Source organism: Rattus norvegicus, chromosome 4, assembly GCF_036323735.1.
Source record: "Rattus norvegicus strain BN/NHsdMcwi chromosome 4, GRCr8, whole genome shotgun sequence".
NCBI classification, from domain to species: Eukaryota; Metazoa; Chordata; class Mammalia; order Rodentia; family Muridae; genus Rattus; species Rattus norvegicus.
The window spans coordinates 106112655-106122729 of NC_086022.1; the positions used below are offsets into that span (position 1 = coordinate 106112655).

The 10075-nt window shown below is 46.6% G+C and overlaps 1 pseudogene; it reads left to right on the forward strand.

Annotated features, from left to right (window-relative positions):
* The first annotated feature begins 657 nt into the window (after positions 1-657).
* Positions 658-1049, forward strand: LOC108350864 (ATP synthase subunit g, mitochondrial pseudogene; annotated as a pseudogene).
* Positions 1050-10075: the final 9026 nt, after the last annotated feature.

A 10075-nucleotide genomic window follows, 5' to 3' on the forward strand; every position in this document is an offset into this window, starting at 1 on the left:
TGAACCTTTCACGACCAGTCTTCCTGCTCCCACTCCACTGCAGGAGTCTGCACAGGCTTGCCTTGTTGTCGCTATATTCCTGTCTCAGCTGTTGTTCATGGCTTTTTACAGGTCTCCTTCACTTAGTTCTCTTTCCCATAGTTCTCCATTCAGTTCCCTAGGTGTTATAGAAGCTATGCACACATACACACACTCACACACATACTCATATACATACACATACATAAACACTCACACACATACATACATATACACACATGCACATTCACACACACATATATACATACATATACATACACACACTCACGCGCACTCACATACCCACACACATTCACACACATATACACACTCGCATAGCACACACACACACACACACACACACACCTCTTTTTAGGACAAAATGATCAGAATAAAATGACAACGCAATAGCCATTGTCACCTATAGACTCTAGATGATAGGCAATTTTCTTCTATTTTAAAATATATTTTCCTGTTTTCTTGGCTGAACATGAATCATGCTGTCATTACATAAAGAGCATGAACTTTATTGTGTTTTTTTATAGAATGGATTCAAACTATGGGAGGCTGATGAGCATGGTGCTATTTAGAAAGGCGCTGTCAGAACGAGCCAGTGGGGAGGAAGTGATTTCAAAGACCATGGCCAAGTTCATGGGTAACTTCAAGGAGAAGGCACTGTCGATGGTGGCTGCTGCCATGACTTACTTGAAGCCTCGATTGGCCACGTTTTAGTGCTACATCAAGGTTGAACTGGTTCCCCCAACCCCTGGTGAAATCCCTACAGCTATTCAGAGCATGGAAAAAATAATTGAAAGTGCCAAAACTGGTGGCTTCGAACACCTTACAGTTAAGAAAGCTGTGCTGAAGGCCACTAAGGGTGGATGTGGTTTTATATGGGAGAGGTCATAGGCAAAGGTGGCATTCTTGGCTATGATGTTTTAAGACCAATCTTTAACTTCCAATCTGAGATCTTATTTGAATGTCTTGGACCGAGTGTAATGAATAAAATACTAGCTGTGGAAAAAAAATGACCTTGATGGGGCAGAGACATGAAGATCTCCACAATCGGATGTCACAGTTAAATCAGACCTGGACTTGGAGTTCGGATTCGTCACCTGCCCTGTGATCTTAGGAAAGTCGAATGAGCCCTCAAATCTCTTTCCTACGATCCTGTCCCAGGGAAGTGATCGAGCCTCCTTTACACATTCATGCAGCCGCTTCAGGACTTGTGGAACCCTGAGCTAGGCACTGGTCCACACCACACGGGGCGCTAGCCGTGAACTCTACAGGTGAATTCTCCATCTCCACAGGCTTGGCTGGCTTAGAGTGAGTGGCAGATAACAGCTACAGAAATGTGTGGTACTCAATTTTAAAAAGTGTGTGTGTGTGTGTGTGTGTGTGTGTGTGTGTGTGTGTGTGTGTGTGTGTGTACAAGCTGAATGTACATGAGGGGAAGGGGGTAAAGGTCAACACTGGGTGTCTTCCTCAGTCGATGTCTGCCTTAGTTTTTTGAGGCAAGGTCTCTCACTGAAAGGCAGACCCGTACATTTGCTAGTAGGCTGGTGGGCTAACGGACCGTACAGGAGACCCATCTCTGTCCCTCTTACACTAACATTACAGTCCATACCATCATGGCTGGCTTTATATGTGGGTGCTGGGGAGCTGAACGCAAGCACACTCCAAGTACTTTACTAACTGAGCGTCTCCCCAGGCTCGACTATTTTTATTTTTTGAAATGGGGTCTTCAGTAGCCTAGGCTGGCCTCAAACATACCAAGTACTCAGGGATGGCCTTGAACCCCTCTTCCTTCTGTCTCTGAGCTAAGTGTGCTAGAAGCACACCTACCATACTTAGCTAAAACCTATTTTAGTTTTTGTTCCTTTGAGACTGATTCTCTCCATAGCCCTGTCTTTCCTGGGATTTACTATGTAGACCAGGGTGGCCTTGAACTCACAGAGATCTACTTATTTCTGCCTCCTCAATTCTGAGATTAAAAGCACACCCACTAGCTGGGTATCGGTGGTGGTCTACTCTTTTAATCCCAGCACTCAGAAGGCAGAGGCAAGCAGATCTCTGTGAGTTCAAGGCCAGCCTTATCTACAGGGCAAGCTAAGGCTACACAGAGAAACCCTGTCTGAAACAACAACAAAAAGGCAGCAAGGAGGTCAAGGGTAGAGGACCCAAGTCAGGAGAGCGTGGAAGGAGATAGAGCCGTGGAGGTGGCATTGGGCCAGGTCACTCGTGTGAGGCCTGGAAGATGTGGCTACGAGTAATAAATAGTTGGATACATTTCGAAGGTGGAGCTCAAAGGATTTACTGGTATGTTGAGTGCAGATTTCAAATAGAAGAAAAGGAATTCTCTAAGGTTCTGGGGAGGTAGCTCTCAGTAGGTAGAGGCCTTACCTAGCATGCACGAAGCCCTGGCTTCAGTTCTCCATACCACAGAAAACTCGCCATGATGGCCCACACCTGTACTCCCAACACTTGGGAAGTAAGAGAAGGATCAGAAGTTCAAGGCCATAGAAACTTACATAGAAAGCTACATAGAAAGCTTGAGGCCAGCTTGTCACAAGAGGCTCTGTTAGGAACGAGAGTGAGAGAGAGAGACACTCAGGGTGGGGGAAATGTTGAACCTTCATGGTGTTGCTGATGGATGTAGGCTGTAGAAGCTTGATTTTCTTACTAGTTACCATAGAGGAATGTATCCCAATGGTGACATGAAAGAAAGGCTACCATTTTAATGGCCAGTGGTTAAACAAAGAAATCGCATGCAGTCCTATGCAGCAGCCATCCCTCCCTCTCCCAGGCAGCTTTCCCATTACATCATACCAGAAATCAGGAGGCAAAATAGCAGCGGGCCAAGGTTTTCAACAGAGCCAGCCAGCAAGCCATGCATGGAGTTGCAGGTAAACACATAGGACCTCAGATCCCACAACAAAGTGTGGGCAGTGGTTCTCAGCTTTCCTAAGGCTGCGACCCTTTAATACAGTTCCTCATGTTGTAGTGACTACCAACCATAAGGTTATTTTAGTTGTAGCATCATAACTGTAATCTTGCAGTTATGTTATGAATCACAGTGTAAATATCTGATGTGCAGGATATTTGATATGAGACCCCTGTGAAAGGGTCTTCTGATCCCCAAAGGTTAAGAACTGCTGCTCCAGGGACCCTGTGAGTGTCCATTGAGATGGTGGCTCATCGGGGTGGGAACACTTGGACAGAAGGAAAGCACATAAGGGAGACAGTTTCTGTGAGTTCACAGAGTTTCCGGTGAAACCCAAGCAGACCGTCCATGTGACAGGCCACACCTTTGGTTCACCAGCTCCTCCCCCTCCTCCGTGCTCAGGATTCCCTCTCTGATTCTAGTCCCTCTGGCTTCCTCTCCTCCCTCCTCTGTCAGCAACCCACCCCTTCATAGATAGCCTCAATACTCCCCCCAAAACTAAGTCTGAACTTACAAACTAGCAGCTGCTGTGTGAAGTAAGCAACCCCCTGTTCCCACTGCCTCACCAGGCACAGCTCCTGCCCCTGAAGACACTGCCTCTTCTTTCTGCCTCATGATAACCTTCTATAATTTTAATTTTTTTCAAACCCTATTTTTAATGATGGTTCATCCACCAAAGGTAATGGAAAAGAAAGGATATGGAGGAAGTGGACTAGTTTAGAAAGGTTCTTTGGAGAAACCAAACCATCTGTGTTGTCTGGAAATCGGCAGTTCAGTTCACAGCAGGCAGCAGCAGATTGATCCACTCACAAACACTTCCTTGGATACACAGGCAGTCCAGCTCAGTAGAGTTGGGATATTAACAGTGGTGACATGACCTAGCAGAGACAGCCAGGCCTCGGCCTCAGCTCGAGTCAGCAGGAGGTGCCAACAAGAACATCAGGAGAAGTTCTCAACTCTGCCTCTCTCAGGGAAGCAAAGACCAGAGAAGATGCGAGACCCACAAGCTTTGCACAGCTAGCTGTAGCAGCAAGTCAAGCACTGTCACTCTGTGGAGTCCTATTGATACCCTGCAAACATCACATGTCCCTCATGTGCCTTACTTCTGCACATTCACAAGTCCAAGGAAGCGGCAACAAACCGCAGCACGCCACCAGATGTTTGTTGGTGCGTTTCTCTCTGTGGAGTTCCGACAAATGCAGCTCAACTATGCAATGTAAGGCACACCAATACACGTGTGTTGCTAGCAGAACCAATACACATGTGTTGTTAGCAAAGAATCTTTCATCACATGTCCTTTCAGGTGCTTGCTTTAGAACAATATCCTCTCTCCTGTGTCTGCTTCAGCAAAATGGCTCCTTCCTGAGTCTGCCTTAGCCTTTTGCCTGTGTCCACGTTAACAAAGAATTCCTTCACATGTCTGCCCCAGCAAAACACCACTCAACTGACTTTCCAGAGAACCCTTAAATTTCCACTTCCTCTCCTACTTTGGGCAGTGTGATCTTCACCGAAGTTATCTTTCACACCCCAGACAGAACAGAACACGGGGAGAGATGAGAATGGGTTCAGCCTAGACGCCCCTTGAGATGTCAGGTGGTGAGATTGTGGCCCTGAGGAACTCATGCCTTCAGCTACAGAACTGTGCTGTGTGTCCTGCTCAGGGCACAGTCCCTTTGGCCACTGAGTTATAACGTGTACTTCTATTGTTTATGGATAAGGAACAGCCCGCAGTTCTCCCCTGGGGAGCCAGCCCTCAGCCTTTGCCTTCCAAGCAGGGCCATTAGCTGAGCCAACTGTTTGGGGAAAGAAATCTGATGGAATGTGGGTCAGAGATTCAGTGTTTGGGAGCCAGGGTCCAGGGGAAGCTTCAGGGCTTGGGGGTGCCTGGCAGAATCACAAACCTTCTTTCTGTCCCTATAACTCAGTTGGTATTGTTTAACTCAGGACCTCACTCAGAGTCCAGCTCACAGGGCACAGAAGAGCCCTGGCCTCTGTCCTTGAGATGTCCATAGAGAGGACGTGGCGTTTCATCTAAGAACTTGACGTCCTTTCCAGAGCAAAGAGGCATCAGGGAGGCGGCGGGTGATAATATCAGATCATCAGGAGCACCTAGTGTGTAACATCTTCTCTAAAACACTAGGCCAATGCCAACTGCCATGTTTGACTATGCCTTGGGGACCTAGTAGGGTGATAGAGGGCTAAGAAGGAGAGACACAACTGGAACACAGAATTTAACTCTGGCTGTTTTATATTTGTTCTCCACGAGTGCTCAAAGTGCAGGACTTTGGCCTTCCTTGCATTGAACATTGAGCTACTCATATGAACTTGAGTAGCTTAGAGCTTCTGGAAAGATACACAGGGAAAACATTGCTGACCTCAGAGAAAGGGATAGCCGAGGGACAGATGTTGAAGGAGACTTGTTTTTCTGTTATATATATATTTAAAAGACTTTTACAGTTTATTTTTTAAATTATTTATCTGTGTAGGAGATGTGCACATACATGCAGATGCCCTCAGAGACCAGAAGGGCGTGTTCAAGCCACTGAAGCTGGAGTTACAAGCCATTGTGAGCTGCCTGATATGGGTACTGGGAACCTCAACAAGGGCAGCTAGCGCTGTTAGTGGCTAAACCATCCCTGCATCTACCCCCACCCCACCCCACAACGCACACACATTCTTTTGAGATAGGAGCTCATGTAGCCCAGGTTGGCCTTGAACGCCGTCTTAGTTAGGGTTTTTATTGCTGTGGAGAAACACTATGACAGCAGCAATCTTATAAAGGAAATCATTTAATTGGGGTTGGCTTACGGTTCAGAGGTTTGCTCCATATCTTCATGTCAGGAAACATGGTAGCACATAGGCAGGCAGAGTGCTGGAGAGGGAGCCAAGAGTTCTACATATGAAGGAAGAGAGAGAGAGTGATACTGGGCCTGGCTTGAGCATTTGAAACCTTAAAACACACCCTCAGTGACACAAGGCCACACCTACTCCCATAAGGCCATATCTCCCAATAGTCCCACTCCCTTGTGAGCCTATAGGAAACATTTTCATTCAAACCACCAAAAACACACTGTGTAGCAGAGGACAACACTGAATTAACTTTTGGTCATCCTGCCTGCACTGTCAGAGTGCTGGGATCATAGGCCTTTGCAGTGTAATGCCATACAATTACAATATCTAATAAACAATAAGAGTCCGATAGTTCTAGGGGTTGGTTCAAGGTTGGGGCAGAGATAGTTGTGCTTTCTTTAGATGCCCTTTCTGTGAGCTGGTTGCTCGCCCAGCCCAAGAGAGTGGGAGTGGTTGCTACAGGTTGTACTCTCCAGAACAAGGCATTCCCACTCAACTACCCACAGGTCTAGACAGCCAGAGGTGCTGGGAGAGCTCAAGAAAGTGGGTGTATGGCACCAGAGAAGGTCAGAAGTGGCCGAGGAAGAAGGGTATACTCCAGGTAGAACTGGATAGAGTGGGAGACCTTACATGGCTCCGATGTTAGAAGGAAGTCGGTATGGCCACTGACTGACTGGGTGTACCTAGAACTGGAACCAGGGGTCCCTGGGAATCTCCAAGTGCATGGGTCAACAAAACAGTAATTGTTAGATGTGTGCCTAAAGGCTTCATGTGTCTGTGGGGACACTGAGGCTGGTCAGAGTATGAGCAGAGCAGAGCCTCTGAACATGAACCGCAAAAGACAGATGATCACAACCAGGCTTTGCCTATTCAGAGCAACGATTATTACTATGTGTCAATCACTTGGTTGATAGCTTCTTTTATATATTTATACACACACACACATACAGGGTTGGTGTGAGAAGGGGAAAAATTTATATATATATATATAATAAAAATTATTTATATATATAATTTTCCCCCTTCTCACACCAACCCTAAATAAGCATTTACTGTTTTCTTTTTTTTTTTCTTCCTCTTCTTTTGTTTATCTTTTGAAACAGAGGTTTTCTGTGTAGCCTGGTTGTCTTGCTACTTTCTCTGTAGACCAGGCTGGCCTCAAACTCAGAGGCCTGTCTGCCTCTGCCTGGGATTAAAGGTGTGCTCCACTGCTGTCTTTCTCTTCTTTTTAATATCCCTCCACACACACCCAGGGTCCCTAAAGCTGAGGCTGGCCCTGAACTCAACATCTTCGTACCTCGACCTCGTGAGCTCTGGAATCATAGGTATGGGTCCACACACAGCCTCCTGGACTCTGTTTTCAAAGTGAGGAGGGCGGGAGGTGTCGTTCAGTGGTACAGTGCTTATCTAAGCCCAGCCTGGGTTGGCTTCTCATCACTGCATAGCAAACCAATGTAATCCAGACTGTAACTGGGAAATCTCTGCATGCCTGTAATCTCAATTGCTTGGGAGGTCCTGCAGGAGAATGGCCAATTCAAGCCTCCTGTAACAAGAACTCATCTCAGCAATACCAGCTCTCAGTGTTAGAATTGCCTGTTTAGCATTTACAAGCCCCTTGGTTTGATTCCTAGAATAAGCAAAGAGGGAGGGAGGCAGGGGTTGACTGAGGTTAGGGCTACACAGAAGATGAATGGCTCAGCCAAACTTGGATTCCTTTTCTTTTTTTTTTTTTTTTTTTTTTTCTTTTTCTTTTTTTCGGAGCTGGGAACCGAACCCAGGGCCTTGCGCTTGCTAGGCAAGCGCTCTACCACTGAGCTAAATCCCCAACCCCCCTTTTCTTTTTTTAAAAAGATTTATTTATTTATTTCATGTATGTGGGTACTCTGTCACTGTCTTCAGAAACACCTTAAGAGGGCATCAGATCCCATTACAGGTGGTTGTGAGCTACCATGTGGTTGCTGGGATTTGAACCCAGGACTTCTGGAAGAGCAGTCAGTGCTCTTAACCACTGAGCCATCTCGCCCAGTCCCAGACTTAGATTCTTCTGTACATGTTTCTCTCAAGTCAGCTGCACCTGCCTCAGTGAGTCAGGGGCAAGCCTGGGATGGTTAACTTAGATCACGCCAGGAGCCCAGCAGATGTGTTTTGGCCTTGGCTTTCACATCCTTTCTTACTGCACATTTCCGGGGCTTCCCTTGTTTTTCAGGTCCTCAGGAACAGTCAGTTTGGTATCTGTCGCTCACAGCATCTCTCAAGAACTCATTCCCTTGGCAGATGACCCTGCCTGGAATTTTCTAGTCTGGCCTGTTCAGCTCAGGAAGTGTGGTTAAAAGTGCTTGGCAGGGTAGTGCAGTGCAAAGTCAACGGCTTCCGTCTCTCTGGAATTATAGACATCCCGGAAGCCTCCAGCTCTTCCTGCACCTCTGCTGGCTCGCTGACCTCTGCCCTAGGAAGTGGAAGGATAGCTCCCTCTGTGTCCTCTCATGTCCCTGGTGCTCACACTCCTTACCAGGCCTCCCAGGTTCCTCCTTCCCCAGCCATCCTTTACTCTTCCACATTTAGAAAGGCAAAAAGCCTGGAGAAACAGGATGGCTGCCAGCCAGCCATAGCTGTACCCACTTACATTACTGAAACAAAACTATTGGCTAGCGACGTGGCTCAGTTGGCACAGTGCTTGCCTAACATTTAGGAGCCCTATGCTCAGTCCCCAGTGTGGGACAAACTGATCGTGGTGACCCATGCCTGTCATCTCAGCTCTCAAAAGGTGGAGTCAGAAGGGTGGCAAGTTCGAAGTCATCCTGGACTGCACAGCGAGTTTGATGCCAACCTGGGCAACATGAAACCTTGTCTCAAACCAAAACCAAAACTTCAAAGTCTAATAAAACTGTTGACTTTGAATAAAAAAAATACATTCTTGGGCTGGAGAGATGGCTCAGTGGTTAAGAGCACCGACTGCTCTTCCCAAGGTCCTGAGTTCAAATCCCAGCAACCACATGATGGCTCACAACCATCTGAAATGAGTCTGATGCCCTCTTCTGGTGTGTCTGAAGATAGCGACAGTGTAATCATAATATATAATAAATAAATAAAATATTTAAAAAAAATACATTCTTATTTTAGACAATCTTGGCTTGGACTTCCATGTTAAAAGAAGTCTAGATTGTCAGCTTAGAGGAACTTGGGATAGACAATGAATTTTTCAACAAACATGTGTCATCAACTGTATTCAGAGGCCTGGCTATCCCATACAGGGCAGGGATGGCAGGTTGGTCCTTGGGGATCTGCTAAGTAGCAGGGGCCAAGGCTAGGAGGAGGGAGATGAAGGTGGGGAAGGCCAGGATGGGTTGAGTCCTAGAAAAAGCACATCTGGATACACATCTGTCAGCTGAGGAGGTGCTAGGCCAGCTCTGGGCTTTGCTCTTTTCTCTTTTCGATGTCTCTATGTGGTGGGAGGAGGGAGTGTTGTCGCAGCAGCATGTGGAGGTCAAAGGCTAACTTAGTCAAGATGGTTCTGTCTCTCCATCCTGTGTCAGGCTTAGCAGGAGACTGACCCCACACACAGAACCAACCACCTTGACAGCCTGCTGTCATGCACTTTTCTGCCATCTGGGGCTCTAATTATGTGCTGCCCCCACTACCAGGACCGTTTCTCTGATTCTTGCAGGAACAATGAATGAAAGTTACCTTGGTTTTTTGAGTTTTTTTTTTAAATATTTATTTATTTATTATGTACATCCATACAGCTTTCTGTCTGCATGTGTGCCTGCAGGCCAGAAGATGACCCCAGATCTCATTATAGATGGTTGTGAGCCACCATGTGGTTGCTGGGAATTGAACTCAGGACCTTTGGAAGAGCAGTCAGTGCTCTTAACCGCTGAGCCAACTCTCCAGCCCCAAAATTCAAGCTTTTTTTTTTTTTTTTTTTTTGGTTCTTTTTCTTCGGAGCTGGGGACCGAACCCAGGGCCTTGCGCTTCCTAGGTAAGCACTCTACCACTGAGCTAAATCCCCAGCCCCTTTTCCTTGAATCTTTTTTTTTTTTTTTTTTTTTTGGTTCTTTTTTTTTTTCGGAGCTGGGGATTGAACCCAGGGCCTTGCGCTTCCTAGGCAAGCGCTCTACCACTGAGCTAAATCCCCAACCCCTTGAGTTTTCCTTTATGTGTGTTGGGGGGTTGTTCTGAGACTGTGCATAGTTCTAACTGGACTGGAACTCACTATATAAACCAGGCCAGCTAAGAACTACAATTCTCCTGCCTCAGCATGAA